At 35.7% G+C, this 26294-nt stretch overlaps 1 protein-coding gene across 8 annotated transcripts in view; it reads right to left on the reverse strand.

The window, feature by feature from the left end:
• LOC149535399 (putative UDP-3-O-acylglucosamine N-acyltransferase 1, mitochondrial) overlaps positions 1–26294 on the reverse strand; it is a 212211-nt gene that overhangs the window by 163793 nt on the left and 22124 nt on the right. The gene's annotated exons all lie outside the window — the stretch shown is intronic.

Genomic DNA, 26294 nt, shown 5'->3' on the forward strand with positions numbered 1-26294 from the left:
CACTCCCCACTGCTAAGGAAAGGCTCTCTTGATTTCATTTTCTTTTGCACTTGATTGCTCTTAGTTAGCGAACAAGAAATATTTCCCATTACTAGAACTCCTTTTGGAGACTCATTACCACACCTGTTACATATCACAACACCACAACTATAGGATCAGTCATGCCATTGTTGGCAATACAAGAAGCTCATTTTTGTGTTGAAGCTTGTGATGTCAGACCATGACAACTAATCATAACCATCATTCTCAAGTCATGCAGTCATTTACTCAACCTTTTTTTAATATATTTCTCTGCCTTTTCCAATTGTTTCAAGATGTTTTTCCATGATGGAAATAAATGATTGTTGTGATAATGTACATCCACGATCATGGATAAGCATGTCGTTCATAACCAAAGGCTTAAAGTGTATTGATTCTGAAAGCATATGAACTCCTTCATCTTATTATATTTTTTTATTCATGCATATCGGGTGCTATTATTTATACAGACTCGCATAATCATGTACAGATTGACTCCATTGTAATTGTTTAACAACACTTTTCAAATGCATATCATGTACATTATACATAGAATTGGTTCCATTATATTTCATGAGGCCTATGTCTGACTTATACAATGGTATCACCCATATGCCATTGAGATAAGAATTAGATTTGAGGAAGTAAATTCTGAATGAAAAGCTGAAGGCATTTTTACCCAAAAATTTCCCAGGATGCACCCAAGACTAGAAGGGTCAAGCATAAATGGATGAAGAGGAGAGGTATCCCTGCAATACAAAATTGAATGTCAGTAACGAAAGTAAATAAACAATTAAAACTGCTTAGACCAAGTCAGCTCATGGTTGTCAAAAGTATATTTAATTGTCAAGTCAAGCGATGGTGATCGGGCTTATACAATGCCCATCTAAATCTTTGCCCTAGGTAGGTTAGAGGCATACTTGCCGCAAATGATCACTAGAGGTTAGGGTGCTAGCTGACAGAGGGGAGGTTGTTGGAGGAATTCCACAACCTTGTATGTTGCTTAGCCGACACTCTAACAACAGAATGCTCGAGTGGCAGGACTATGGTGCCCCAAGCCTAACCCGGGGTAAGGAGGGTCTTTCTCGTATGAGATTGTGTGGGGATATGTAAAAGTCCGCGGTTGGAAAGTTTAGCCTAAATCAATGCTTCTCCTCGTCACCAAATGTCGAGGCTTGCGCAACACATTGATAGTTATTTTGACTCGTGTATGATTCTTTATCTTTTGCTTGTTCTTACTTTACTTTCATGTTACCCTTGAGATGCATGTTTGTGTTTGTATATATGTGTGTGTGTGTGTGTGGTTTCTATCAAGTGTAATTGTAGAAGTTAGTTATGGAAGTTATATTAGTTTCCTTCATATGAATCTGAATTAGTTGTTGCTTTAATTCTGTTTACTTACTCTTGTGAAATGAAATCAGTTAATAGGTCTCTTTGAAGGAATTAACACATATAACCACCATTATGTCATTCTGTTATGAAAATCAGTTATTTTTTTTAGTATGTTCTCTAAATTCCAGCCTATGAGAAATGGTTGTTACATACCCCTTAGAACGGAACCAACCCTACAAAGTGAGCAACAAGGGGAATTCTTCAAGGCTCAAGATCAGAACATTAAATAGAGTCAGTTAGCCAATGAACTTTCCATAAATATGAGAAAGCCCAAGTTTGCAAGCTCCATGTCGGAGAATGCCACAAAGGAGTTGTTAACAACAATGGAGAAATAATCAAGATCCATAACTACTCTGACAACTCTAAGGCAGCTTGGAGGGCGTACCAATTATCCGAAGAGGTGGCCACATGGTGGGATAGTAGGAAAATGGAGAAAGTTTAAAGATAACCAAGGTCACTCCAGAGCAATTTGTAGGAATTTTCAAACAAAGGTTGCTCCCACAGTTATTTTCTGATCAGCAGCTAACATACTTTCAGAACTTGAGACAAGGGGAAGCGTCAGTCAATGAACATTGGGAGAATTTCACCCAACTTCTCAAATATGTGTTTCAGTATTAGCATAATGAGAATTTTAGAATAAGAAAATCCATTATGGGGCTCAACAACCACAGGAGAACTAATAAATGTGTCAGCACCTCACACCAAGAATGAAGTCTATGAAAGAGTTGACAAATAGAAACTATGTAATGTTCCCTATTTGAAAATAGAATTGAATAATAAAAATAAAATTAGAATATAAAAAGGGTGATGCCTTCAAAGAAAAGGAAAAAGAAATTTAATTGGAAACAACCATCCCAAACCTTCAAGAAAAAGGGATACAAGGAAACAAATGCAACTTCAAGGACAGACATGAACACAATATTTTCTCAAAAAAAGGAAACAATTTAGGAAAGTGAACAGAGAAAAGAGGACCAACAGAAGGTTGATTCGCATGCAGCAAAGACTACGAGACCTGACAACCAATGCCCCACCATGTTTTCAGGTGGACAGAAATAAACAAATCACTGCCCCCTAGCAAATAACCTTTCAGGAAAGGATACATGGAGCAGTAGATAAGTGACAAGTTGTGTATCAAATCAAGCCAAATGAGACAACAGGTATACTTGGAATCCCATAACTGTTGTAATTGATATTGGAGCCAAAAAAATGTTTTGCAACTCCTAAGCATTTTTAGTAGATTTCAAAAGAGAACTGGTTATATGGCTAATTCATGGTTCATGGAGTATGCTAATCAAATCAGAGCTAGGGTAGAGCAGTGCATATTCCAAGCTAGTGCTGAGATTACAAGGTACAGAATAGAGGTTAATTTGCACGTGGACCCATTAGGCTCCTATGACATAATTTTAGGAACGAGCTAGTAGTGGAGGCACAAGGCTAAAGTAGATTATTTCTCCAAGATGGTGGAATGCTTAGATGGTTGTGGAAACAAGGTGTATATTTATGTTACCCCAATTTTCTTGGATGGAGATACAGGGGGATGGGGAAATGGGTTTTCGAGACTTTTTTTTTTTTTGGCGGGAGCATGGGACAGTTATTTATATATATATGAATTTTCTAATATATTCATCAATTTCACATTCATCACAGAAACATAGTTTAAAATTATCAATTCCATTCATCAAATAATGATTCATCAATGATCATAGAGCATAGCAATTAGCATCTAATGAATCAACATAGAACATAGCATCATTTTCAATCATCATCTAAGTACCTAGAATACCAATAGTAAGTCATGAAATGAATCAAATGAGAGAATGAAAAACATCAACTTTCAACAAAATCAAAATGAAAACATTGAAAAGTTAAAGACTTAAACTTTTAACTTTTAAAGTATCAACTATAGTCTATCGATGATAATATTGATATATAATCATTACATCAAAGCAACTACCAATGATCATATACTGTCAAGATAAAACACACTAAGTCTGAAACATCAAAGTCAAAATAAAAACAAAGATGCTATGGCAGCTGCCCCTAATCATCCATATCAAAGTCACTATCACTATCATCTTGAGCCTCAAGTGATGCATCATCCAACAGAAAGCTGAGCAGTCCCGACGATGTGTTGTCCTCATCAACCTCAGTGGCATCCTCGGGATCAATATCCCACCGTAAAGCTGGAGTCTGTCGATACTCTAGAGTCTTATGATCCTTAAGTTGCAGAGCACAATGCACAACTACTAACTTCTTCGCTTGTTTAGAGGTAAGCCTATTCCTCTTTACGGAGTGGATAAAATTGTATGTAGACCAATTCCTCTCTGCAACAGAGGAACAAGCAACCTGTGAGACAGGACGAATTGCAAGCATCTTTAACTTTGGTACATCTGATCCATGTCATTGCCACCAACAAATGAGGCCTTTTTGTGCCATTATTGCTCTATCCACCTTTGCCTCTGTTGTGCCAAAGTTTGGACCATCAAGGTTTGTGAAGGCAACCCATGCTCACGAAGTATACTATCCTGAGATGAATAAATCTTTTGAAGGGCCTTCATAATCCCACGTCTCACCTCATCATCCTTGCTAGAAGCACACCTTCTACGCCTAGGCTTGTACCATTTTGGATTTAGTACATAAGCTGCCATGTGAAGTGGAGTACTCATAACATTCCACCTCTATAGGAAAATTGGCTTAATATACTCTTCATATAAGACCAAATCATTATCATGAGCCAAAATTATTTCATCATCTTTTCAAGCATGCTGTCCATAGTCTCATATATCTCTCCAAGGCTAGGAGAGTCTGTATCAACATATCTGATGACATTCACAACAAGACAGATGATTGAGCAAACATATCTACAATGAGAATAAGAGCAAAATGTCAAATATCTATCTTTTTAAAATTAAATGTCTGAAAATCGGAATTTCTTAATTAATATCAGATATTTAGAAATCTGAAAATTGAAAGAAGTTTATGATTTTCAAGTGAAAATGAGAATCAACAATGTCTTACCTCATAGTGGACCACCAAGTGTCATCAAGGATCTTTTGTTTGATGGCTTTTCCTTCAGTAGTGTTTACTGTAGGCCATCTATTCCATTCTGAATTCACTATTGTTTGTTATAGAGCCTCATGCACCTCAACCATCCTCTTTGGCAAAATATAGTAGCTGGCATATCTTGTCTCTACAATTTTGAGAAATTCCTTCTTTGAAAATGTCCTGCAGAGAGCAAGTGATGTGTGGCGCTTGCAAATAAACATTTGAATCTCTCTTCCTTGTGGCACCACTTCTTTTACCGAAGACAATTTTCCCATGTCCTTCAATGCATGAACACAACATGGAGTCCAAAAGATGTGCTTGTAAGCACCCTCCACCATCATACCAGCCAATTTGCACACATGTGCTAAATCATTAATAACCTGAACCACATTTGAAGGCCCAACCTCCTCTATGGCCTCTCGTAGAATGCCAAACTGGAAATCTAAATCCTTGCGTTTCCCTGAACAATCAACAGCTTTAAGAAAATAAGAGTCAGTTGTGTTAATGTTTTAGCATCAGTAGAAGTAGAACATTGATTATTTGATATATCAATCTGTGTTTATGTTTTTCAGATAAATTGTTATTGGTGATTCTTATATATATAATATATATTATATATGTAATATAATATATATTATATGTTATGCATTATATATCTTATATATATAAGATATATATATGATATATGTAATATAATATGTATTATATATATTATACATTATATATTATTATATAATAATATAATAATATTATATTATATTACATATATGGTTAATGTATTAATATTATATATAAGATGAGTTATGCATGTAATTATTTATAAACTAAATGGTGATTAACTATAGAGACATGTCTCTTCATGTCTCTTGAAGAGACATGTCTCTTCCTCTCATATTATACATATATGAGATCCAAATCTGCATTTGGAAATCATCAATTACAATAGCAATGAAAGTACATTTGCATAAATGATTTAAGTTATTTCAACATGGTATCAGAGCAAGGCTACAAATGTTTAAATACACGAGTTGTCATCTATCATAGCTACGACCAGTAGGAATCATACACCACGTTGGAGTCTCTATTTGCTCCAGAAATTTATTGGGAATCATGCAGTGATGGAAGAAATGATGACTAAATCATGGTAGCCATCAATTAGAGGTTTGAGACAATCCATCGACAAAGACATTTGATAAAATCAACATCAACAAAAGAAAGATTGGAATAAGGACAAGATACTGCAGACATCCATTTAGAACTTATGCCCAGTCCAAGTTCATAGAAAAAAGGACATTACATACATACTCAGGATCCTCTTATCATTTACGGAGAAAATATAAGGGTCTTGCATCGGTGATCAACATCTTAAGAAGAAACACAAAAGATAAGAGTTGTAGCATCAGAAGAGACAACAGGGCATAAGAAAAAGTTTCGAAAAACAAACCGGAGGAAATACAGAGCACACAACAGCTATTTAAGGTGGGAGATTAGAGGATACAACATGAGAAAGGATGGATGATCCAGCGCACATAGGAGTAAATAAATACAAAAATCTGGTTCATGGTAGGAAATCTAAGTCAGCTTCAGTCATAGAATAAGCATAGTAAATGCACACTCAGCCAGTATCGGACATCCTATGCCCTCTCCACATATTCTAAGAGGGGAAATAGACAAATCATATAAATTAGATACACAGTCAGCACACATTCGTCGATCATAGTCATCAAAGAAGAGGCAGTGCTTAATAAGGGGAGAAGATGTTTGGAGATTAAGACAAGTCAATATCCATCCAAAGCCAACGACTATATCAGCGGACAGGAATTAAGGATACAGACGGTGCACATATATTATTATGACTGATTAAGAATATACTAGAGTGGTGCAGATCAGTTCAATATATATATTCCATATGTGAGGGACTTCATCCAAGTAGCGACATATATTGTGATGGGTTCCCAATAGCTGGTGACTGAGCAATAGAATCTCAAAATAAGAACCAAAAGTATAATCAACGTTATTACGCCATCTACCAAATGATCAAATATAATTATTTTGCAATGGTCTTTACACTTGTATTGGAATCTCGATTAAGCGATTTGCCCTCCGTAAGAAATCTGGAACGGAAAGAATAGTGCTCCCCGACTATGTCCATAGTCCAAGCAGTGCCTCAGAAGATTTCTCATCATTAATTGAAGGGGGAGCCAATGGTAGGAATTGGTGGACACAGAATCAACTGTGCGAAGGTCTCATTCTTGCTTACGGTGACAATAAAGATATTATAGCAAGCAATAGTTTTAGCCATCGCTATGTACAGGCAACAATCATTCTAAACTCAAACAAGAAAGTGCCAACAAGGTTAAGGAAGGAGGCGATTGCTATAATCCAACCATAGGAGATACAAGTCGTGTATCGCAAGTGGTTAACATGGCAACCCCAGCACACTCAAATCATCATGAAATGCGAGTCAAGAAAATACAAGGAGAGGAAATTAAAAAGGTGTCACTCGCAATCAGACAGGGTTCACGTGACTATTGGGAAAAGGTAAACTTGTCTTAAGGATCAGTGACAAAATAAGAGAAAAGTTTGTTAGTAGGGTATAGAGCATTGGGCCCACGCATAAAGTCAAGTGATTAAGTGTAGCAAGCCTAAATCTGAGGTGATCCATCATGGAATTTAAAATGGTAAAGTGAAGGTATGATATATTTTGTGTTTTATTCCAATGTTATAAGTCAATTAATTCATATTATATAAATATCTGATAGATGTTATGAATTAATTATTATTGAGTATTATGTTATGAATAAAAATTAAGTATTATGTTATCTTGATTTTATTATTGAAAATATAAAATAAAGAGTTGTGTTATAAAAAATTATGTTGTCAGTAATAGATATGAGATAAATTTACTAACATCCTAATCAATTTTTTTTTGGTATTTATATATGTTAAAGTGAAGATCATAGTGTATATATATAGATAGAAAATGAAAGATATACTTTATGTTCAGAGTATACACATTTGTCTATTTTATATTGGGATGATCTTATATAATTTTGCAGAATTATTTATTATCCTTGAGTTTTATCTCTTATTTCTATACAAGCTATGTGCCTTGATCTTTTCCTCTGAGATTATTACTACAGGAAGATGGAGACTGAAATTTAGAGGAAGTCTAACATTTCATTAGAGACAATTTTAAAAGAGAGAGAGTAGATAGGGGATGTGATTCAATCAATCTTCAGTGATCTCAATCATATTGATTCAGAGGGAGTAAACCATGTTGTGATAGAATCTTCAATGATCGATAAATTGTAACAGTCGAGAGGACTTTAATTCATGCAACTATGTGATCTTAATCATCTACGATAAATGATAAATGATACTTGACGTATGAATTGTAGAGTCATTCAAGTGACACAATCATACTCAATCAAGATATCGGCATATTATGGATGAGGTTGTGTTAGTTTCTACTATTAAGCTTAATGAATGTTTGGAGCTTTAATGAATGAAAAGAGCAAGTTGGGACATAGAAAGAAGTTGTCAAATTTGATGTGATGTAAAAGTGTTCAACGATATAAGAGTAGGAATTTTTACAGTGAGGGGGGGAATAATAGGCAATGTTTCATTCCCACTTGAACCATCCTTAGAAAAGGAGATATTCCATGACCCTCATGGACAGATAAGTACTTGTATCTTTTACATTTATCTATTCATTTATTAAGGGTTATTTTCTTTGATCTTTTCCTTTATGTTTGAGGATATTCTTACAGGAAAAGAAGGTTGGTACTTCAAATATGCTACCAAATATTGTGCAGACTAAATCTAATGATAGTAGTTCCAAAGACCCTGATGATCAAAATGGATCTTGATGCAAGTATATTTGATGATTGAGAATTTGAGATTATGAGATTCTTCTACATTAAGAGGCAGTATGACACTTCTCCAAACGCAATGCTAGAGCTTAGAAGTATGATACACAGAGGGAGTCTAGAAATCCATGTGGGTGACTGCATGATGTTGATGGGCCTACTCCTACATATATCATGAGGGAGTGATGAGTTTGACAAGCATCCTTGGGAAAAGAGAGTTTTTGAGGAAGTAACAAGAGTACCTAACATCCCGGGATCAATATTCAAAGGGAGAAATTTTGAGATGCAATCCCTTATGGATGATATCTTCTCTATGAGGAGAAGTTCTAAAGGGAAATGTTAAATTGAAATATTTCAAAGGTAAAATACTAAAAATTGATATGTTGATTTCAATCTATATCTGGTTATATAATTGTTGTTTCAAATATGTAATGAAAGGTGACGATCTTTCATTGGCATATATAAACATAAGGTACTCATTGTAAGGTGACGATCTTACATATGATAGGTCTGTTATCATGGTTCTTTGGGCCGGAATCTGCCGGACACCATGATAACAAACAGAAGGTAAACTTTGTAAGGTGACGATCTTACAAATGATAGTCCTGTTATCATGGACATCTTTAGATATTGTTTTTGGACAATTAGAGATCATGGGTAACAAATCTATTATGTCATCATAGACAACTCTAGACATTGCTTAAGTGCAAGTAGAAATCATGAGTGTGTTATGGGCATCTCTAGACATTGCTTAAGTGCAAGTAGAGATCATATGTGTATCATGAACATCTCTAGACATTGCTTAAGTGCAAGTAGAGATCATGAGTGTGTTATGGACATCTCTAAACATTGCGTAAGTGCAAGTAGAGGTCATGAGTGTATCATGGGCATCTCTAGACATTGCTTAAGTGCAAGTAGAGATCATATGTGTATCATGAACATCTCTAAACATTGCTTAAGTGCAAGTAGAGATCATGAGTGTGTTATGGATATCTCTAGACATTGCTTATGTGCAAGTAGAGATCATATGTGTATCATGAACATCTCTAGACATTGCTTAAGTGCAATTAGAGATCATGAATGTGTTATGGGCATCTCTAGACATTGCTTAAGTGCAAGTAGAGATCATGAGTGTGCCATGAACATCTCTAGACATTGCTTAAGTGCAAGTAGAGATCATGAACTACAAATGTGTCATGGACATCTCTAGACATTGCTTAAGTGCAAGTAGAGATCATAAAAATTTTAATCACTATGGACATCTCTAGACATTGCTTAAGTGCAAGTAGATATCATAGGAAATACTTTATGTTGCTAAGAGATTTTAATATACATTGTATTGATTACATAATGATTCTGATTCTAATTTAATGATGTTTTACTTCTCCCTTGCTAAAGAGGGAGTGTTAATGTTTTAGCGTTAGTAGAAGTAAAACATTGATTATTTGATATATTAATCTATGTTTATGTTTTTCAGATAAATTGTTATTGGTGATTTTTATATATATAATATATATTATATATTATGCATTATATATCTTATATATAATATATATATGATATATGTAATATAATATGTATTATATATATTATACATTATGTATTATTATATAATAATATAATAATATTATATTATATTACATATATGGCTAATCTATTAATATTATATATAAGATGAGTTATGCATATAATTATTTATAAACTAAATGGTGATTAACTATAGAGACATGTCTCTTCATGTCTCCTCTCATATTATACATATATGAGATCCAAATTTGCATTTGGAAATCATCAATTACAATGACAATGAAAGTACATTTGCAGAAACGATCTAAGTTATTTCAACAAGCTGCGGATGTGACAATGATATTGATAAGTGACCGATGTCTAATATCGGTCCACCCATCCATCACAATAGAACAACCAATCTTCATCCAAGTACGCCTCATATCCTCCTTCACCAAACTCGCCTTGGAATATGTTTTATCAAGGAGGGTAGTGTGTAGTTTATGATCTCCAGGGGAAACTGCAGAGGGACCTACTAAGCTTGCATTTTTTATCATTTTCTTAAAAAAAGGTGAACGAGCCACATGAAATGAGATGGCATGGACATAAAAGAAATCAACAACTAAACTATCTAACTTTTCTCGTGCTTGTGCATTGAACAAATATGTAACTGACCCTAACTGCCCACTATCACTAGCCTTCCTCTTTCCTTTTTCATTTTTTTTGGTTCCCACGCTAGAAAAGACACCACCACTAGATGACATAGAGTGAAGAACATGAGTAGATGGCTATGAGGGTGGAGACATAACAAAGGGCAAACCTTTAGACTTGTATTCAGCCTCCATGTGTAATCTATAGCACTCTAATTTTGCATCCTCTCCCAAATTTGTATACTATTTGACTCCTTTTCCCTTAAAACCCAAGAAATGAGACCACACTTGCATGTAGCTCCCTCTAATTTCACCTTTGCATACATGACATTTATATATCCTACTTCCACTTGAATTTTTCTTTTTGACATCTATCGGATGAACAAGGCAAAGTAGAGGTTTTTAGGATTGAAAGGGCCTAAGTCTGTTAGGACAACTGAAGGGATTTCAAATTTGTTTGTTTCATGTCTTGATTCACTTGCAACACTTTCACTAACACCCCCAATTCCAACTTCTTTATCCTACCATTCTTCATCACTACCTATACCAACACTACTGCTGCTATTGCTCATGCTTAATGCGAGATTAAGAATCTGCAGTTCAACAAAAATAAAAAATAAAATGTAATAACCCCAACCAGTTATAACTTCGTCAAACACCAATTTCTTTTCTAGTTCAACTATTTGACATTTTGTCAAACACTTTGCAAGCAAGCTCTGATACCAATGTAATATCCCTTGCCCCAAACTGACTGATTTTAGCTCAAAGAATATTGTCAAACACTTGTATGTTGCCTTTCTCTTTTCTAATTTTTTGTGTTTTAGATTGTTTGATATAGTTTGAATGATTCTAAGACATTTAGAATGTTTGCAAATGATATTATAATACCTCTTACAATGAACTAAATATGCAAGTGCAGTTCTTTTTGGTATTTTCAATGCAATACATGGAAACTAGATATGGTATGCATACCTACAGCCAACTAGCATTTTGACAAACAATTGGCATACAACTATTATGTTGATCATATATACTGTTAGATGGGCATTTCGTCAAACAAATGGTATGCAATATATATCTCCTTTATTGAATTCATTGCCATGTACAATGCTGCTATGAATTTGCCAAGACAAATGGGCTTACAATAATGACTACAGCAATGCCAAACCTAATACTGAGCTATCACTTACAACAGCAAAATTATGTGCCTAAGATTACAATGCTAACTACTAATAGTTGCAAGAGGAACCTAATAATAGTGATGCCCACAGATGGAGATTAAAGTTTCATAAATATTGTAGTACAGCATTGTTCACGCGTACTGTAGCAACAAGGAAAGCAACGATTACTAATGGCTGCCAAAAACGAATCTTCAGGTCCTCACTCGTTAGTCCTTCAATATTCTTCAAACCCTTTGGTTATTCCTTAACTTTAAGCGCAATTAGAACTCCAAAATGAAGCTCTCCTGAATGCCAAATTCAATGGATATTTCACCACCTCAAATGGTTGCAACACTGAAGAATTGACGCTCTCCAATGGCTAACTGAAATCAGAAACCCTTAGTTTCTTCTCCCAAGTTCATACCAAATGCAATTGAAAATAATCGGATGCCTAACAATGAAGCTCTTGCCTCTATTTATTCTTTTCCTTCACCCTTCTAGAAGGAAGTAAAATATTATTTAATTGCACTCTCTAGAAGCATCCCCCTTTCCCATACAATAATTAGTTGTGCTTCTAGAAAATGCACTCTCTAGAAGCTTCCCACTTTCCAATACGATAATTAGTTGTGCTTCTAAAAAATTAAATTAATTAAATATAAATTGACTTTAATTTAATTTATTTCTACTTATTTCTCCACTTAGCCTTCGGAGAATGAAAGCCTAAGAACTCCATTGAGGGTCTAAAAGATGAGGAAAATTACATAAAATAATAAATGAAAATTTGAAAGTGAAAATTTACAAAATGGCAATCATTAATAGTTCTTTGTTTTAAAAAAAAATATTTGTTCATCAGATATTCATATACTCATTCTCTGAATCTCTACAAAACAAGCAGCAAATTAGGCTACTAAACTTATCATACATGCAAAAAATGATTTACTTTTAGCAATAGTATTAAAACTTTAAAACTTTAAACAATAAACTATAGAACTAAGAAAACTTAGGATACTAGATAAATGAGTAGTCTCAAGATTGAAGATAGGGATGTTTTATGCAGTTTCTTGGACCAAAAAGCATGCTACAGAATTTTTTTTTTAAATTATTATAGTTTTTTGTAGGAATTCAAAACAATACAAAGTAAAATAAAATAAAAATTAAGGCATAAAATTTCCTTGAAAAATCATACTCAAAAGAACGCAAGGAAGAAATAGAGGTCTTCAATTGGCTGGGAACAATGGGAAGAAATAGAAATCATTTAAGACTTTGAAACAAAAAAATTAGAAACAAAAAAAAAATGAAAAGCATTTAAAACTTAAAACTTACCTCAAAATCACCACTCGAATGATGTCTGGGTTGTTCACCGTGGCTAGCAATGGAACCCTTCTTGTTGTCGTTGACTTATGCTAGTTGTTCACATTTCAACATGGGCGTGACTAGAACCCTTGCAGTTGTCGTTGACTAAAACCTAAGCTGTGGTCGAAATCCCAGGTTGCCTCTATTGCATTCACATATTGCTAGGCAGTGTTCAAAGCTACATTCACCTGTTCTTGACCTGCAATCAAAACAACCTCCACTGTTTCCAAAGTTGCATGCTCGGGCATGGGTAGAGATGAGGAAAAACAATGAACATAACAAACTTTATAAGTTTTAAGTTTTAAGACCTAAGTTTATATTTATAATAGTCGTTTTATAATTTATTTTATAATGCTTATGAGTCAAATGTCGACCCCTAAAAATGATTTTTTTAATGCTTTTTTAAGTTAAATATTTTTTCAAACTAGAAACCTTTTTGTAGTCCTCGAGACATTTAGGAACGCAAACGCAATCCCTGCGACAGTCAACAAATTTTGAAAACTCGTTGACCATTTTTGAAGTTTCGAGGACGCATTTCCTAGTTTCCTCTTTGGGAGGGGATGGCTGAGAAACGTCCCCTGTCGTCCCCGAAACCATCCCCGTTTTTGAAACTTGGGGCTTAGGTCTGAAAATGCGTCCTCGAGTAACGTAGGTGTATATCCAAGGGACTCAACAAAAAATCAAGGTACAACAAATTTCAGCTATGGAGCTAAAAAAAAGCAATAGGAATGGGTGTCACATGTTTGCAATCAAAATGGATTGAGGGAACCGAAAGAGCTAACTTACCTAGATTGGATGATGATTTGTGAGATGTCCTCACACCCAGAGGAAATAGCAGAAGAAGGCAAAAGAGGAGTTGAGACCTTTGCTAAAAATTATGTATGAACGTTCACCTAAAAGGGTATTTGACTTCTTCGTCGCCTTAGTACCTGGGGTAGATCCATTATCCAAGGGCTTGTATACGATGTCCACCATTGAGTTAATGGAATTGAAAGCACAATTACAATTACTACTAAACAAAGGGTTGATCAAACCGAGCGTACCACCATGGGGAGCTCTAGTAATATTTGTGAGAAAGGATGAGACTTTACATCTACACATTGATTATCGCATGCTTAAAAAGAAACAAATACCCCTTGCCAAGAATTGATGACTTATCCAACTAGATGCGAGGAGCCCCAGTGTTTTCTAAGATAGATTTGAAGTCAATGTATCATCAACTCGGATTGAAAGAAGAAGATATAAATAAACCGCTTTCTAAACTCGATATGGGCATTACTGAGCTCACCAATTCCTCGGCAAATTTTATGAACTTAATGAATACTGTTCAAGGATTGCTTGGATAAGTTTGTGTTAGTGTTATTTCATAAACTTCTAATCTACTCCAAGAACGAGGAGCACTACCAGCACTTGCAAATAATTCTGCAGTGATTGCGAGAACACAAATTATATTGGAAATTATCCAAGTGCACCTTTTTCCAAAAAGAATTGTTGTATTTAGGGCATATCATATCTGCCAACAAAATAGTAGTAAACCCAACAAAAAATAAAGACTATTCTAGAGTGGCAAGTTCCCAAAAATGTGCATGAGGTAACAAGAATTACGGAGTTAGAAGGGTGCTATAGGAAGCTTGTAATGGATTTCTTACAGAGTTCATCCTATCACTATACTCCAAAGGAAAGGGAAAAAGTTTGAATGAACAGAAAATGTCAGAAGGCCTTCAATTATTTTAAGGAAATACTAACTTCAACACCTATTCTTAACATACCACATCCAGCAGGTCATTTTGTAGTCATCAAATTATGTCTGAGGAAGGGTTAGGATTCCTAATGCATGATAGATAGGTAATTTCTTGAGACAGAGAAGATGAAAACTACAAACAAAACTATGCTCCTCATGATCTTGAACTTGTGGCTATAGAGCATGAACTCCAAATATGGTGGCATTATCTCTTCAAAAAACCATTTGAACTTAAATCAGACCATCAAGGATTTAAGTACGTATTCACTCAACCAAATTTGAATGTTCGACAGAGATGGTTGGATTTAATCTCCAACTATGATTTTGAAATCAGTTCCATTGTGGGCAAAGAGAACAAAGTGGCAGATAGTTTAAATTGCCAAATACACCTATCATCTATGATAACTGTCAGTACATATTTCAGGACAAGAGCTCTTCAAGAATTGGAACAAGATGAATATTACATTCAAGTTCTAAAAGCTCTTCAAGTCAACTTCCAAGACCTAAGATATGAAAGGTTAAAAATTGAACCAAATGGTCTTCTAAGGTACCAAGGGAAAATGTACAGGCCCAACTTCTCATAATTAAGAAAGTTAGTATTAAAGGAAGTCCATTCAATCTCTGTACTTTTGGAAGGTAATGAAGAGGGATGCCGCTTGATTTCTAGCAAATTGTCTTAGATGCTAAAGGTTAAACTCCGACATTCGACAGGATTGTTACAACTGCACGTTGTTCCTGACTACAAGTGGCAGATAACTTGCATAGTTTTGTCAAGGCTTTCCAATTTTGAGAAACAGACATAATACCAGATTAGTTGTGGGGGGCAAATTGACTAAGGTCGCTCATTTTATAATAGGAAAACTAACAAATGGCACAATTACAAGAGCATAAAAGTTTGTTCAAGGATTTTTCTGGTTACACAAAATCCCAAAGAAAGATGCCAAAACAACATCCAGACTTTGGCAAACCTTGTTTGCAACTTTGGGAACTCAGTTAAATATAAGCTCAACATGTCATCTTGAGACAAATATTCAGACAAAAAGAATGATCCAGAATCGGAAGATCTCTTGAGAGTATACTATATGGATCAAATGTAAAAGTGGGAGGATTACCTGCCATTATTAGTATTATTTACCCATAATTATTCCTATGAATCTGCTATCAAGATGGTGCCATTTGAAGCTCTATATGGAAGAAGGTGGGGGATATCTATCAAATGGGACAAGCTGGAGAATAGGAATAATCCTCGGACCTGAGATGCTCTCGGAAATAAAGGAACAGGTCAAGTTGATCAAAGAAAGGTTAGTAGAAGCTAACAGCCAGCAGAAAAGCTATGTTGATGCCAAATGCACTCCCAGACAATTTGAAATTGGAAAGAAAATGCTCCTAATGGATAAATTCCAGAAAAGTTCTATTATATTTGGGAAATCTTCCAAACATATGTGTGACCATTCGAGGTCTTGGAACTTACCAACCCTGTGGCCTATAGATTTCTCTACAATCCTCACGATTACATAATGTTTTTAGTGTTTCATACTTAAAGAAATATAGAGAATATTTTGATCCCATTACTGACTAGAACTTCTTGAAGGTGCAGGATCCAAGGGTAATCACAATTGAGCCACTCAAGGTGCTTGTGGTACATAAGTTCTGCTTACGTAACCATGAGAACACTCAATGTAAAGCCCAATGGGACCATTATACAGAGGACAATGCTATATGGGAGGATTATGATGAAATCCTCCAAAAAATTCATTTGTTTCAAGCTTTTAAACATGTTATACAATATGAATAATTTTGTGACATTCAATTATTGAGGATGATGAATCACAACGGAGGGGATATATTACATCCCTTCTCTATGAACTTTCCAAATAACTGTTTTAAGTTGCCATTAACAGTCGTAATTCGTGTCTCACACAGTAGAATGTAAACCATTGCCATGCATTTCGGTTTGTGAATCTGCATCAACATTAGTTATCCATGTTTCAAGCATGAGAATAAGGACACCCAATAGTATTGACAAGCATATCGGTTATGAATCTGCACTAGAGCGTAGGATGTTGGTCAATGGCATTCATTAGTATATGCATGGTATTCATAATATTCAACTCTAGTATCATTTAGCTCAATCAATAGTTGTGCAAAAGTGGCTTCTTTATTGAGTAATGCATTATCATTTACGTCATCTGCATGATGAAGGTTACGACAATCATCCATAGCCTCCGATTATTCAATATTATCTACATACAAATGTATTTATATTCTATATATCTGTATCTAAAGAGAGTGGAATTACAACTATCTACAATGATAAACTTAACAGCTAAATAACATAAATCATGAATGATTGTTTAGTTGGTCATACCAGATCAATCTACAAATATGACACCATGTCATCAAAAAGAAAGTTGGATCAAATCCTGATAGGAAGTTTATTAAAACAAGAAATTGAAACATAACAAGGAAAGAAACAAGATCGTGATCCTACTAGGGCAAGAAAGGTTAACTTTTCATATTCTTAGTGAAGGAAATCAGGATAATTGAATCACAAACAATCATACTTAGATATGGGTTTTTACAACAGAAGTCTATTGGGAAGGAACTCCTCTTAGATGGGCACTGTAATGTCCCTTCCTTGGGCAGTTTAGACAACAACAGATATTGACCTATACTCAAGGGTTCCCGTAGGTCAGTAAAGTAGTTGGGGGACCCAAGAAAAGGTTGTGGAGCTTAGCAAGGAGTTCTACAAGCTGTTTTCAACAGTTTGAGATAGTCTACTATATTTTATGAGGGATTCCTATTTTTAGGGGTTGACTGGGAGTTGACCAAAACACATCAAGAATCCTCTAGGATAATTTTTGAGGTTTTGGTTGCAGTTCCTATTTTTAGTGAGGAGCCTAGGAGGGGCTTTCGATTTCTCTGCTATATTTAGACATCACTGGGATGCACTTGCATCATCACTTCCAATTTGGGATGATCAAGTGATGGAGTTTGAATAGAAATCAAGTATTAAAGTATTGACCTAAATATTTAAATTAGATAAAGTAATAAATGGACCCCATATCCTAGTGAAATAAGGCTGTTTTAAAAAGGGGGTCATCGAGGAGCATTAACACATGAAACAAAAGATGCACTATTGGCCCTATTTCCATCAGCCATCATGAGGAGACAATATTTTATTAAAATTTTGGTAACAAAAAATTATTAAAATAAGAAACTGCAAGCCTAAAATTGAACTAGGGTTCGAGGCAATAAAAGGACATCAGAGGCAGCCATTTGATCATTCAAGCAGTCATTTTTACAGCAGAAAATTAAAGAGAGCTCTGAGGAAGAGTTTCTACAACAAATCAGAACTTCTGGAAACAAAAACTCCCTTGAGATTGGAAGTTGGAAAAAAACCCAGCTTTCTTGAGGGGTGAATTCATACAGGATTCATCATGGAGCAGACTGATAAAGGAACCATAGCTACAAATTTATTGCAGAACAAACTCAACGGAGTAAATTGCAGATCTGGGCTATTTTGGACATCATTGGATCATTTACAGAGAGATTTATACAAGACTTATGCTGGGATGGAGGGCTAGGGTTTATGTTGAAGAGCAGATCAAAATTTCAACATTGCACATTTGATTTGAGGAATTTCTTACCATTGTTGGGAGTGATTGTGCATTCTTATCATTCTGATCTGTATCTTCAAGATTGCAATCACTTTCATTTGTATTTGTTTTTAATTTATCAAAAAAAAAACTACAATAAGTTAATCATTGGATTTCAGGGTATGCATTTCTAATCAAGTGGTGTTTACAAGACTTAGATTGAATTTGTTGTTGGTTGCCCTAAAAAAACTACTATTCAGATTTTAAATCAGTCATTCATATTCTCTTCATTTGGGTTCAAAGGTATTATTTGTTTGCATTTTCAGTTGTACTTTGTCTCTATTTCATTTTATATAGCATATATCAGAAATCAGAAAATCATAAGATGTCTAGAAAAAACTTTTAAAAACTCAAAAAAATCAAAAAATCAGATTAAGTCGGGGATCTTTCAGTCACTCAACTGTTAAGAATCATAAATTCTTGCAGTTGCTAGTAAGGGTCAACATCCTTTAAGAACATTAGACCATGGGTGACTCTAAATGGACAAATAGTCTATGATGGGTCATGGGGACCCAGAGAGTTAACTACACAAAAGATGAACAAGGGTGGGGAATTTGACAGCACAAAGTACAATGCTTACATATTTATATACCTTGGCCAAGGTGGCATTATGCAGGCAGGATGTGACCATCAGTCACATGAACCCGAAGTACAAGCCTGGAAGGTCATACTTATAAAGAGTGGAGCCTAGAGGATGTGACAAAATTGATGTAGGTTCTACATATCAGAAACTCAGGTGGCAATTAGACCTAGCACAATTTTTGCACCTCTTGTATAGGGCCCAGGCTACTTCCAAAAGTAAGCTGCGTGAGAGACCAATGGTCAATGGATGGTAGGTAAAGCCTCTGATCATACTCTACTTCTCTCAAGAGGACACTAATGATATAAAGCCTCCAGAAAGGGTTAAAAGGCAGATATCATTTTCACTATCAGGTTCTTGTTATCATTTGAATTAAAGTAGTTTTCGTTAAAAAGTTATTTTCCATTTCATTTACAGCAATTGTAAATCATTAGTTTAATTCATTTTCATGTTAAAGCGGTTTTTTATTAATGTTTTTATTTTTGTTCACTCAACGGAAGTTAATCCAGCTATGGAATGTTTCATGTTCATATGAAAGAGGGGAAAAAGTTTCTCTGTTAGAATGATAGTTAGGTGAAGGATTTATTTAAATTGAAATGGTCTGAAAATGTTAAAATTTCTATTTTTATTGATTAGATGTTACAACTTTCCAGTTTGTTGAAGATTTCAAAATAATTTACATTTGAGAAGTTTTCTTGAGTAAGATATTTCATTTGATTTTAAATAGCAAATCTTATTATTATTATTACTGACTATACCTTTGTTGGGCCATCTCAATATATTTTTCTAGCCATACCTCTATTGTAGTAGTCCTAACTACCATACATATTGGATGGTACACATTGGTTGATTTGGAGCACTGTACTAGTCTAAAGAAGGCAATATCATACCAAGGGGTAATCTATTTTTATCGTAATAACAACGAATGTATGTAATATCCCTTTCCGGATATTTTACTAAAAACCCTTGATACGAACTTGCAGATTTAAAACCAAAAAGAAAACCAACATGTGATATAAATTTCAGAACTTTAATCAGTTTGTAACCAGCAGATTTGCATACAAGAGAACTCAGGAAATTTTGTTTATTTCCTCCAATATTCAAAAATACATAAATAAACCAGTAATTAATCACCAATGGTTGCCAAATAATGTTACTGTATTATACAACAGCAATACAATAACAAGCAACAATCTAGCAAATCCAATATTACAAACAGAATTAACAGTTAGATTGGCAATGTAGATAAAACCTGTAAGAAGGCTAGGTTTGCGTCCAACCTTCAAATGCTTCTTCAAGGGTTTGCGTCCTCGAAGAAATGACCAACAACTGTTTCCAGCTCCCAGATTAATATTTGTTTTAAATATTATAATTTTCATATCCTCTCATGTGGAGCTTGTTGTACCTTTATCACTTTTCCCAATGTGATGCATGCTCTTTTAAGCAATGTGGAATAAAGCACCCTTTTTGTCCTTTAGTCACTTAAGTGAACATAGTACTTTTTAAATAAAGTGACAAGTTAAATGAACTTTAACAGTTACTTAGTCAGTAAACCGTATAGTCATAAGGCATTAAAATAACTAACCAAATGAACTCTGATAAGCATGTGCAAGAGCTCGTTGGAAAGCTCTCGACGAGACGCTTCCAAATCAACACTGGGATATCAAGAATACTGAGCTTTGTTTACTTACTAAAAATAGTAAGCATTCGGACAACCTGCCAAAACTGCTCTGATGGGTCTGAAACTGGAAATGTCTAGGTCAAATCTTGAACGAAACCCCGTAAAGAACCTTCTCGCCCCCAAAACCTAGGCGAAGTGAGCTGGCAACACTGATTTATAATGTCCTAGAAAAAGGGGACATTACAAAGCCTCCCTTCTCAAAGATTGCTTGCCCTCAAGCAATCCGCTCATACCTACAGAAATCAAATGCCAGGATCCCATACTCACCTCGAGAATGAGGTTCTACTCCTCAATCGATGTACCCTAGCATGCATTTTCCCAAACTCAGAATGGTGAAACCGTACAATAGGAATCAATGTGCCAAATAACTGAATGCTAGGATTCCAAGTCTCACCATAAAGGGACACCAACTGCCATGTGTTGCTGCCCTATGTGCCAATACCCTCAATCAGGATGAAAGCCTCACTCCATGAGTGACCCTGTGAGTCTCTATTGTCAAGTGAAGATGGAAGCCCAACAATATACCCATATCCACCCCAAGAAGATAGCGACCAAACTTTCCATCTAGCTCCCCGATAAAAGGCAATACCTAGGGATGCTCCACCTAGATCCCAAGTGAGGACTTGTGCACTATTTGAGATACCACTGACCAACTCCTATAATATTTGTACCACTCCTGCAATAACTGTGCCGATGACAATGACAGATCCAGCCAAACTGACTCCACTATCATATCACCCTGGTGAAAACGGAGTAATCCTAATCCTTGGAACTCTGATATGTCTGAAGGCTGAAACACACTAATCATAATCATGTGACTGTGTAACAACACAACATAATCTACCAGATGAAAGATGCTATTAACACCTGGATTCCCGATCACCCAATCAACATGATTCTGGATAAAGGAAGGAGTGGTTGGTGAATCACCAACATCATGAATGCTCACACTGTCTTCAATATGCTAGTGGATGAAAAATGAAGACATCCCATGTGGGACGTAGGGTAGTGTACGTTCTCCCCACTCATCTGCTAATAACTCATTGACCCCTGAAGGCCAAATAGAATCAGTGAATATACTACTAACATTCATAGGCAAATCATTGATAGCTAGAACATACCAACAAGTAAAATCATCAATCAACAAGTAGGCCATGGCCACCTCATAAGAGTTGAGTGATAAAACTTTGGGTAAACTGAAAAATCCCTCATAGTATGCTAAGGATAAATCTGAACTTCCCACTCCACCATAAGTACTCTCACTTATGTCGAAGTCTTCGTAAAAGGATGGTTCACCATTAATTGAAATCTCTGAATTATCCTCACTGGTTGTATCACTAACCATGTGAAGATGTACAGCTGTTGTCATAAAAATCATAATTTTCAGACTCATCAACTTGCTGATCCATAGAATTTTTCTCACCATAGAAAGTCTCAAACGGGGAACATGTGATTAAATCACATTCTTTGCCTTCACAACTACCCACTTTATGAATTCCTTCAATGATTTGTGTGATTTCTTGTGCCCTTGAACCCCGATTATCTTCTTCATGAGTGGTTGCTCCACTCATTTGATTTTCAGCTTTGAGAATGGAGTAATGCGTTAAGCTCAATTGAAGGCATAGCTCATCCACCTCATTCTCCTTGTCCTTTCCAAATTTTAGGGCTAGATCTCTATCCATTAATAATTGCAAGTAATCATGTTTTATCATTTTCAAGGTTTCAAAAATAGTATGTAAGAGAGGACTTGTGACACCACATACACTACCATGTCTCTCTTCTATCACAACCTTCCACATAAGATCCTCAACCAATTAGGAAGAATCGTCCATTCTTGTCAACACTTGGACAACCTTGTCCTCTTTGACCAAAAGCATATCCAATAAGTCAAGGAGCGATAATGGTTTTTGACCATCTCCTTCAAACACAAGTGGGCTGCTCTCCATAAAATTTTCTAATTTTTCATCACCTACGGGAACAACATTTTTAGATATGTCCTCTAACTCCATGCATGTTATATCATTTATCCTGGCAACATTGCAGTCCATTTGCTCCTCAAAATTTGACATAATTTCCAACCTATTATCACCATAAAATTTATCCAAACTAATTTCCATGTCGCCAAATAAGATGTTGGAGTTTTCCATGTCTAAATAGGATGGGGAGCTGCCAACGTTGGCGGCTTGGTCAACTCTTCTAGCTGGGCCATCAACATGCTCATCAGAAAGACTAGTGTAAACAGCTCCATAAGATATTACTGTCTCCCCATTACCTGTTAGTAAACTTGTCCCATTATTAGCATTTTGCATATTATCCATACTATTATCAAGTTGATTGGTATTTCCCTATGCAAATTTCTATAGCTATCCTCTGTAAGGTGATCTCGAGTCAATTCATAGAATTTGTTTCTTATCAAATTTGTCTTGTTTTGCAGCTCTAGCTGGAGGTCCACGTAATCAATGAAAGGAAATTCTTTTTGAAGCTTTGACGGGAATTTGATATAATCATCGTGCAGTCTCCTTACTTCGATTTTAATATCGAATTGGAAGTCTCGTCCCACTTCCTCTACCATATAGCTTTTCATGTGCCTTAGATGAACCCAATCCTATTTCATATGTTCAACCTGTAGGCTTACTTTTGCAAACTGCACCTGTTTTGATTCGAGTAGCTAATTTCAAGACCAGTTGTTTCTCAGCTCTTTCTATCATTAGGCTCAAAACTTTCAAGCTAAACTAGTGCTTGAAGCTGAATACAGAGTTTCAAAATGTTATATTACCACTGTAATTTTCCTCCTTGGATATTAAGAAAATAGCTGTGATTTCTTTCCAAGGTATTTTAACAAACAATTAGTACGCACTAAATTGTTGTAGCTTAACTATCCCACTGTGGTTGTTTACTAAATCTAATACCACTAAGTTCTAATTCTGGAACTGGGGTATTTAGACAAACAATTATCATGCAAGCAATAATATTCTCTGCTTGAACAATGACCTTCAGAACTCCTTCGACATTCAATTATTGTGACCAATCCTGTTCAAACCATTGACTGTTCCACAACAGGGATGCAGATTCCAATGGTTTGGATACAAATTTATGTCGAAGTCAATATTTTCCCCCCTTTCTTTGCCTTGCCCTAGCTCTCTGACTCTAGGATATAGTACACCAAGGTACACATTTACTAACTGGATTGTTTTATTTAAAAACTCAAATGGCAATGCTCATACGTGAGTCCTTCCTATATTTCACCTGCTCGAGAATTTTTCACAGCCAAGGTTTGAAAAAGTTTCAAAAGATGCTGGGTTTAACCTTTGAGCCCTCTACCGACTCATCTCAAAATCAATTACTACATAAATATAACCTTGTTGTGATAATTCTCTAAAGACTACAACTAGCTAGTCACAATGCGATTGGTCAAGCCGATACTGTATTTTTTCCTGCTACCAAATTTCTCCCCAGCCAAGCTTGAACTTGACTTACCCAATAAGCCTTGTTTAAGGCATTCTTTTACGTACAACTGAGCTACGCATCTTAGTAAACATTCTTGATTTTTTGCTACCCACGTGACTTAAATACTGGCCCGTAACTGCGTTCGGACTATATCTTCTTCCCAAAGTTGCAAAGTGACCTCTGGTTTTAAACTCCAACACAAACCCGTGAGTGCAGGACGCGACAAGCGGCGTGACAGCTCTACCTGTATGTCGTGAACAGACTAGACTCTCTGCGCAAACTCTTACCCACCCGAGCTCTCAACCCGTGCCTTAATATTACCAGATGCTAGTAACTGCTAACTTCCTTACTGCCAATATCTCGCTGTGGACCTCACCTCAATACCCGCGACAGTTGCAAACTCCTCCAAGTTGGGCAGGTATATCACCCAACTCTAATCCCTATTGGAATCCACGTTCATTATCTCTGGCAGTTTCCGCTGTGTGGTAATGCCGTAATGGCCTAGTATGATTAGCCCGCATCCTGCTGTGGGGAAAAGTTACAACTGTGACAGTCCCTCCTTAGCCCGTAGCGTGACCCAACCCGTGTATGCCGTGAGACCCTATGGTAACTGGTGTGAATCCGTAGGAGTCTATTGACGCCAGAGAATCACAACTGGTCTTCACCTCTAACATTCAAAAACCTGTTGCCATCTAACATGGTGTTCACTGCGTTAGGATGAGTGCGTGACTTCCAGAATGCATACGTCTGCAGCCCTGCCAAAAGTTGCGACCCGTGAAGGAAGAACATGGCTATCACAATGCTGGTGCAACCTATGAGATATTGTTCTGCTTAGGTGAGGGGCAAAACGCTATCACTGCAACTCCTCCCTATTAATATTCCTGTTCGAGTCTGTTGTTGATGTCACCTTCTTCCAAACACTCGCAGGAAATGTTGAATGAGCATGACCCATAACCACCACTGTAATACATCTGGAGCTTGTATTCTACTCTATACGGTAGTCCAAACTTCCACTCCTTGCACCCGATATATCCTATCTTATGTGTGGATGAAAAAAAAAAATCTGTGCCAACTAGAAGGATAAAGGATTCTTTGTTCAAATATTCCTTTCTTGCCAAGTTGATATCCACTGATTCTTTGACAAAAGTTCAGCTAAAAGCTAACTAGAACTGTAGAAGAAGCTCTATATTAACTGTGAAAACTTGAAAATTTCTAGTGGCTCTGTATAATTATCATTCTGATGTAGAATAAGGCCCGGAAAAACTCTTACACCTAGAATTTACAACCATTGGTATAATGAAATTCTCCCCATAGATGTTAATAACTTTTATTTCCATTAGTGTGTCTGATCCAAACCTCTGACTATACCCATCAGGATGGCAGCTCTGAGGCTCTGATACCACTGTAATATCACTTTCCGGATATTTTACTAAAAACCCTTGATACGAACTTGCAGATTTAAAACCGAAAAGAAAACCAACATGTGATATAAATTTCAAAACTTTAATCAATTTGTAACCAGCAAATTTGCATACAAGAGAACTCAAGAAATTTTGTTTATTTCCTCCAATATTCAAAAATACATAAATAAACTAGTAATTAATCACCAATGGTTGCCAAATAACGTTACTGTATTATACAACAGCAATACAATAACAAGCAACAATCCAGCAAATCCAATCTTACAAACAGAATTAACAGTCAGATTGGCAATGTAGATAAAACCTGTAAGAAGGCTAAGTTTGCATCCAACCTTCAAATGCTTCTTCAAGGGTTTGCGTCCTCGAAGAAATGATCAGCAACTATTTCCAGCTCCCAGATTAATATTTGTTTTAAATATTATAATCTTCATATCCTCTCATGTGGAGCTGCTTGTATCTTTATCACTTTTCCCAATGTGATGCATGTTCTTTTAAGCAATGTGGGATAAAGCACCTTTTTTGTCCTTTAGTCACTTAAGTGAACATAGTACTTTTTAAATAAAGTGACAAGTTAAATGAACTTTAATAGTTACTTAGTCAGTAAACCATATAGTCATGAGGCATTAAAATAACTGACCAAATGAACTCTGATAAGCATGTGCAAGAGCTCATTGGAAAGCTCTCGACGAGACACTTCCAAACCAACACTGAGATATCAAGAATACTCAGATCTATTTACTTACTAAAAATAGTAAGCATTCGGACAACT

The sequence above is a fragment of the Cupressus sempervirens genome, chromosome 10 (genome assembly GCF_028749045.1).
Source record: "Cupressus sempervirens isolate cs-2001-9-10 chromosome 10, ASM2874904v1, whole genome shotgun sequence".
Taxonomy (NCBI): domain Eukaryota; kingdom Viridiplantae; phylum Streptophyta; class Pinopsida; order Cupressales; family Cupressaceae; genus Cupressus; species Cupressus sempervirens.